We start from the raw sequence: 7,643 nt of genomic DNA on the forward strand, positions 1-7,643 counted from the left end.
TGTGAACATGCATAAGTAACAAAACCTGTTATAGTTGTGAACTTAAGTAACAAAACAAAACATATTTTAGGCTAGCTAAGTAACAAGGATCAAATTCTTTGTAACAATCATTTGAAATTCTGTCTTAGACATTACATATGGACTGTTTCACAGTTAAGAGTATGTCAAATTGCACAACCAGAATGAGCCTTACAACCTAGACTAGACCAGGAAGGGAAAAGAATATAATTCCATCTAGCTATAAGTTTTCTTGATGAAGACTATTAAATTCCAATCTGCAAGCAGCATGCTGAATAAATGAACAAATACAACAATATTTATCAAAACAACAAGAAAGGAAGAAAAAGGATCAATAAAAAATTAAAAATAAAAGCCGTAAACAATGCAAAAGTGGACACTTGTAGTTGAATTCTATTACAAACATATCTCCATAAAATTACATAAAGGAATCTTATACCCATGAGATTCACATCCCTAAATAATATCTCTAACAGCTTAGAACACTTGAAAGACCTCTGATGAGCGGATAATTTATACGCTTTTTGGAATTGTTTTTACTATGTTTTTAGTATATTTTAGTTAGTTTTTATTATGTTTTTATTATTTTTTAAATAAAAATCACTCTTATGCACTTTACTATGAGTTTGTGTGTTTTTCTGTGATTTCAGGTATTTTCTGGCTAAAATTCAGGGACCTGAGCAAAAATCTGATTCAGAGGCTGAAAAAGGACTGTAAATGCTGTTGGATTCTGACCTCCCTGCACTCAAAGTGGATTTTCTAGAGCTACAGAAGCGGAATTGGCACACTCTCAATTCCGTTGGAAAGTAGCCATCTTAGGCTTTCCAGCAATATATAATAGTCCATACTTTACCCAAGATTTGATGGCCCAAACAGGCGTTCCAAGTCAGCTCAAGAATTCTGGCGTTTAACTCCAAAACTGGCACAAAAGCTGGAGTTAAACGCCCAAACTGGAACAAAAGCTGGCGTTTAACTCCAAGAGAAGTCTCTACACATGGAAGCTTCAATGCTCAGCCCAAGCACACACCAAGTGGGCCCGGAAGAAGATTTATGCATTAATTACTCATTTCTGTAACCCTAGGCTACTAGTTCTCTATAAATAGGACCTTTTGATATTGTATTTTCATCTTTGTACACATCTTTGGACGTTTAGTCCCTAGACCTTGGAGGCTGGCCATTCGGCCATGCTTACACTATTATCACTTTTGTATTTTCAACGGTGGAGTTTCCATACACCATAGATTAAGGTGTGGAGCTCTGCTGTCCTTCATGAATTAATACAAAGTACTATTATTTATCTATTCAACTCAAGTCTATTTCTTCTCCAAGATATTCATTCGCACCAAAGAACATGATGAATGTGATGATTATGTGACACTCATCACCATTCTCACCTATGAACGCGTGACTGACAACCACTTCCGTTCTACATGCAAACAAGCTTGAATGTGTATCTCTTGGGTTTCTAATCTAAGATTAGAACCTTCGTGGTATAGGCTAGAATTATCAGCGGCCATTCCTGAGATCCGGAACATCTAAACCTTGTCTGTGGTATTCTGAGTATGATCTGGGAAGGGATGACTGTGACGAGCTTCAAACTCGCGATTGTTGGGCGTGTGACAGACGCAAAAGGATCAATGGATCCTATTCCAACATGATCGAGAACCGACAGATGATTAGCCGTGCGGTGGCAGCGTGCGTAGAACATTTTCACTGAGAGGGTGATGCCCAACATAAAGCTTGCCATGGAAAGGAGTATGAATGATTGGAAGAAGGTAATAGGAAAACAGAGGTTCAGGAGGAACAAAGCATCTTCATACGCTTATCTGAAATTCCAACAAAAGAATTACAAAAGTATCTCTATCTTTATTTTATGTTTTATTTATCTTTTAATTATCAATTCTTCATCACCATCTGAATTTGCCTGACTGAGATTTACAAGGTGACCATAGCTTGCTTCAAGCCGAGAGTCTCCGTGGGATCGACCTTTACTTGCATAAGGTTTATTACTTGGACGACCCAGTGCACTTGCTGGTTAGTTGTGTGGAATTGTGACAAAGTGTGATTCACGTTTAAGAGCTCCAAGTCCTTTGGCACTATTGTTGATGATCACAATTTCGTACACCAAGTTTTTGGCGCCGTTGCCGGGGATTGTTCGAGTTTGGACAACTGACGGTTCATCTTGTTGCTTAGATTAGGTACTTTTCTTTTTATTTTTCAGAATTTTTAAGGATGAATTCTAGAGTTTCAAGGTGATGTTCTTATCATCACAAAAGCTGATTGATTCTCATCAATTTAGCTGCTGAATGTAATGTCCTGCTGAAGCTTGGCCAACCATGTCTAATCTTTCTAGACTGAAGCTTTAGACTAACATTGCATGATTCCTGGAATTCTTATTAAAAGTTTTGAATCCCTTCATTTTCTTTTTCATATAAGTTTCCAAAATCACAAAAAAAAATTATAAAATCATAAAAATAAAAAATATTTTATGTTTCTTGTTTGAGTCTAGTGTCAATTTTTATGTTTGGTGTCAATTGCATGCCTCTAATTTTCGAAAAATATGCAATATGTTCTTCATTAATCTTCAAGTTGTTCTTGATGATTTCATTGCTCTGATCTTTAAATTCCCTTGTTTTGTGTGTTTAGTTGTTTCTCATATGCGTTCTCAATTTGTTAGTGTCTCTTATATGAAAATTTTTAAGTTTGGTGTCCTGCATGCATTGTTTGTTTGATTTGAGTTTCCTAAGATTAGTTGTATTTTGATTGTTTCTCATCATTGAAAAATTCAAAAAAATTTTCAAAACTATGTCTTTTCAAGTCAATAATACAGAGAATTGAAGATTCAGAACATTCAGCAGAGGAATCAAACAGAAAAAGCTGGGCGTTCAAAACGCCCAGTGAAGAAGGAAAACTGGCGTTTAAACGCCAGCCAGGGCACCTGGTTGGGCATTTAACGCCCAAAAAGGTAGGATTTTGGGCGTTAAACGCCAGAATGGATACCATTCTGGTCGTTTAACGCCAGGATGACACTAGAGGGAAGATTTTGTTTTTAATTCAAATTTTTTTTCCAAATTTTCATAATTTTTCAAAATAAAATCTTTTTCAAATCATATCTTTTCAATCATATCTTTTAAAAATCAATTTCTTTTCATTTTTTTTATTTATTACTATTTTCGAAAATCCTTTCTACAATTAGTGATTTAATTCAAAATTTTCAAGTTGTTACTTGCCTATTAAGAAAGGATCAAATTTTAAATTCTAGAATCATATCTTCTAATTTCTTGTTAGTCAAGTAATCAACTTTAATTTAAAAACTTTCTCTTTTTAATTTGATTTTCAATCATATCTTCTCAATCATATCTTTTTAATTTCTAATTTCAAAATCTTTTTCAAAAATCACTTAATTTCTTTCCCAATCTTACTTTTCGAAAATCTCAATCAAATTTTCAAATTTCTTTTTATTATTTCAAAATCTTTTTAATTTATTTTCAAAAATTCTTCCCCTCTTCTCACATCCTTCTATTTAAGGGACTAACACTCCTCCTCAAGGTGCAATTCGAACTCTATCCTTCTTTATATGTTCGAATTCCCTTCTATCTACCTCCTCCTTCTATTCTTCTTTTCCTCTGACACCTCAAGGAATCTCTATACTGTGACATAGAGGATTCCCTACTTTCTTGTTCTCTTCTCTTTCATATGAGCAGGAACAAAGATAAAGGCATACTTGTTCAAGCTGATCCTGAACCTGAAAGGACCTTGAAGAGAAAGCTAAGAGAAGCTAAAGCACAATTCTCTCTAGAGGACCTAACAGAGCTTTTCAAAGAAGAAGAAACCATGGTAGCCGAAAACAACAATGCCAACAATGCAAGGAAGGTGCTTGGTGATTTTACTGCACCTACTCCCAACTTCTATGGGAGAAGCATCTCAATCCCAGCCATTGGAGCAAACAACTTTGAGCTTAAGCATCAATTAGTTTCTCTAATGCAACAGAATTGCAAGTTTCATGGACTTCCATTGGAAGATCCTCCACAGTTCTTAACTGAATTCTTGCAAATCTGTGACACTGTCAAGACCAATGGGGTTGACCCTGAAGTCTACAGACTCATGCTTTTTCCTTTTGCTGTAAGAGACAGAGCTATAACATGGTTGGATTCACAACCTAAAGAAAGCTTGAACTCTTGGGAAAAGCTAGTCAATGCCTTCTTGGCAAAGTTCTTTCCACCTCAAAAATTAAGCAAGCTTAGAGTGGAAGTCCAAACCTTCAGACAGAAGGAAGGTGAATCCCTCTATGAAGCTTGGGAAAGATACAAGCAATTGATCAGAAGGTGCCCTTCTGACATGCTTTCAGAATGGAGCATCATAGGTATTTTCTATGATGGTCTGTCTGAACTATCCAAGATGTCATTGGATAGCTCTGCTGGAGGATCTCTTCATCTGAAGAAGACGCCTACAGAAGCTCAGGAACTCATTGAAATGGTTGCAAATAACCAATTCATGTACACTTTTAAAAGGAATCCTGTGAATAATGGGACAACTCAGAAGAAGGGAGTTCTTGAGATTGATACTCTGAATGCAATATTGGCTCGGAATAAAATATTGACCCAACAAGTCAATATGATTTCTCAGAGTCTGTCTAGAATGCAAGCAGCAATAGGCAGTACTAAGGAAGCTTCCTCTGAAGAAGAAGCTTATGATCCTGAGAACCCAACAATGGAAGAGGTGAATTACATGGAAGAACCCTATGGAAACACCTATAATCCTTCATGGAGAAATCATCCAAATCTCTAATGGAAGGATCAACAGAGACCTCAACAAGGTTTCAACAACAATAATGGTGGAAGAAACAGGTTTAGCAATAGCAAGCCTTTTCCATCATCTTCTCAGCACCAAACAGAGAATTCTAAGTAGAGCCACTCTGACTTAGCAGCTATTGTCTCTGATCTAATCAATACCACTCAAAGTTTCATGACTGAAACAAGGTCCTCCATTAGAAATTTGTATTCTTCCTCTGAAGAGGATGAAGATGTTACTGAAGAGCAAGTTGCTAAGTACCTTGGAGCAATCATGAAGCTAAATGCCAGGTTGTTTGGTAATGAGACTTGGGAGGATGAACCTCCATTGCTCATCAATACCTTGTACCATAGGCACCATGACCTTTGAGAATGCTCTGTGTGACCTGGGATCAAGTATAAACCTTATGTCTCTCTCTGTAATGGAGAAGGTAGGGATCATTGAGGTACAAGCTGCAAGAATCCCACTGGAGATGGCAGATAATTCAAAGAAACAGGCTTATGGACTTGTAGAGGATGTCTTGGTAAAGGTTGAAGACCATTACATCCCTTCTGATTTCATAATCTTAGAGACTGGGAAGTGTATGGATGAATCCATCATCCTTGGCAGACCCTTCCTAGCCACAGCAAAAGCTGTGATTGATGTTGACAGAGGAGAATTGATCATTCAAGTGAATGAAGACTCCCTTGTGTTTAAAGCTCAAGGATATCCCTCTGTATCCATGGAGAAGAAGCATGAAGAGCTTCTCTCAATACAGAGTCAAACAGAGCCCCCACAGTCAAACTCTAAGTTTGGTGTTGGGAGGTTCCAACATTGCTCTGAACATCTGTGAGGCTCCATGAGAGCCCACTGTCAAGCTATTGACATTAAAGAAGCGCTTGTTGGGAGGCAACCCAATCTTTAATTATCTATGTTAAATTTCTATTTTCTTTTGTTATTTTATGGTTTCTATAGGTTGATGATCATGTGAAGTCACAAAAACAATTGAAAAAGCAAAAACAAAAGGTAAAACAGAATGAAAAATAGAACACCCTGGAGGAGAAACTTACTGGCGTTTAAACGCCAGTAAGGGTAGCAGAATGGGCGTTAAATGCCCAGTCTGGCACCATTCTGGGCGTTTAACGCCAGGAATGGGCAAGAAGCTGGCGTTTAACACCAGGAATGGGCAAGAAGCTGGCGTTAAATGCCAGAAATGGGCAGCAGCCTGGCATTTAAGGCCAGGATTGGCAGAAAGGGGCGTTTTTGCACGCCACTTAGTGCAGGGATGAGATATCCTTGACACCTCAGGATCTGTGGACCCCACAGGATCCCCACCTACCCCACCTCTCTCTCTCTTCTGCACCCATTTACCAATCACCTCAATACCTCTTCCCCAAAAACCCCTCACCTATCAAATCCCACCCTCTTCTCCATAAACCCTTCACCAATCCACATCCATCGTTCATAAAACGTCACCTACCTCCCCATTCAAATTCAAACCACTTTCCCTCCCAAACGCACTCTATATGGCCGAACCATACCCCACTCTCCACTCCTATATAAACCCATCTTTACTCCTTCATTTTCACACAACCTAAACACTACTTCTCCCCTTTGGCCAAAACACAAAGCCCCCTCCATCTCCTCTATTTCTTCTTCTTCTACCCTCTTCTTTCTTCTTTTGCTCGAGGACGAGCAACCTTCTAAGTTTGGTGTGGTAAAAGCTAAAGATTTTTTGTTTTTCCATAACCATTAATGGCACCAAAGGCCGGAGAAACCTCTAGAAAGAGGAAAGGGAAGGCAAAAGCTTCCACCTCCGAGTAATGGGAGATGGAGAGATTCCTCTCATGGGTGCATCAAGACCATTTCTATGAAGTTGTGGCCAAGAAGAAGGTGATCCTCGAGGTCGCTTTTAAGCTCAAAAAGGGCGAATATCCGGAGATCCGGCATGAGATCCGAAGAAGAGGTTGGAAAGTTCTTGATGTGCGGAAAACGATCTGACACAAAACTCATCGGCAAGTGCACCGGGTCGCATCAAGTAATAATAACTCACGGGAGTGAGGTCGATCCCACAGGGATTGAAGGATTGAGCAATTTTAGTTTAGTGGTTGATTTAGTCAAGCGAATCAAGATTTGGTTGAGAGATTTGTGATGTGCAGAATTTAAATTGCATGGAAAATAAAGGGAATGGGTAATTTGCATGAAATTAAAGAGAACTGAAATGTTAAAGTGCTAAATCTTAAAGAGCAAAAAATTAAATGGCAGAAACTTTTCTCCCAAAAGTTTGAGCTAAAGTTTTAGGCAAACTTTTGCTCAAGCTTTTTGTTCCCTGGTGTGTTTTCACTTATCCGAAAGTTTGAGCTAAAGTTTGAGGCAAACTTTTGCTCAAACTTTTTGTTCTCTTTTGCTCCTAGCCATTCCTTCTTGCTTCAACCTTTCTCCAAGCTTTCTTCACCTATCATTAATCTACCAAACACATCAAAGCTATGCTCAAAATCATGAGTTTGTCATTCTTTCATAATATGTGGCAGTTATAGCATAAATCCTCATGAAATTGCATTAATTCATCTATGGTTGATTAAATCAAAGAAAACATGGAAATCTACCCAATTGGCTTGCTTATGGCTCAAGAAAGTGCATAATTCAATTGAAATATAAAGAAAAAGGCTAGTAAAACTAGGCTAAGATGACTTGTCATCACAACACCAAACTTAAAGCTTGCTTGTCCCCAAGCAAGAAAGGAATTATGCTCAAAGGTTCTTTCAATCAGAATGGATTTGAAAAATTACATGTACTGTCCTGTGAGTGAAGTGATCAAGTGACAGTGGGGTGAACTCTAAATCATGTGCTCATGC

General features: G+C 38.0%; 1 non-coding gene across 1 annotated transcript; it reads right to left on the reverse strand.

The window, feature by feature from the left end:
- Window positions 1–4,254: 4,254 nt before the first annotated feature.
- Window positions 4,255–4,362, reverse strand: LOC148545102 (small nucleolar RNA R71). The gene has a single exon (XR_015900854.1). It is a non-coding gene; the product is annotated as a small nucleolar RNA R71 (small nucleolar RNA).
- Between the last annotated feature and the right edge of the window lie 3,281 nt (window positions 4,363–7,643).

This window comes from Arachis ipaensis, chromosome B9 (genome assembly GCF_059453495.1).
Source record: "Arachis ipaensis isolate K30076 ecotype BB chromosome B9, ASM5945349v1, whole genome shotgun sequence".
Lineage (NCBI taxonomy): Eukaryota > Viridiplantae > Streptophyta > Magnoliopsida > Fabales > Fabaceae > Arachis > Arachis ipaensis.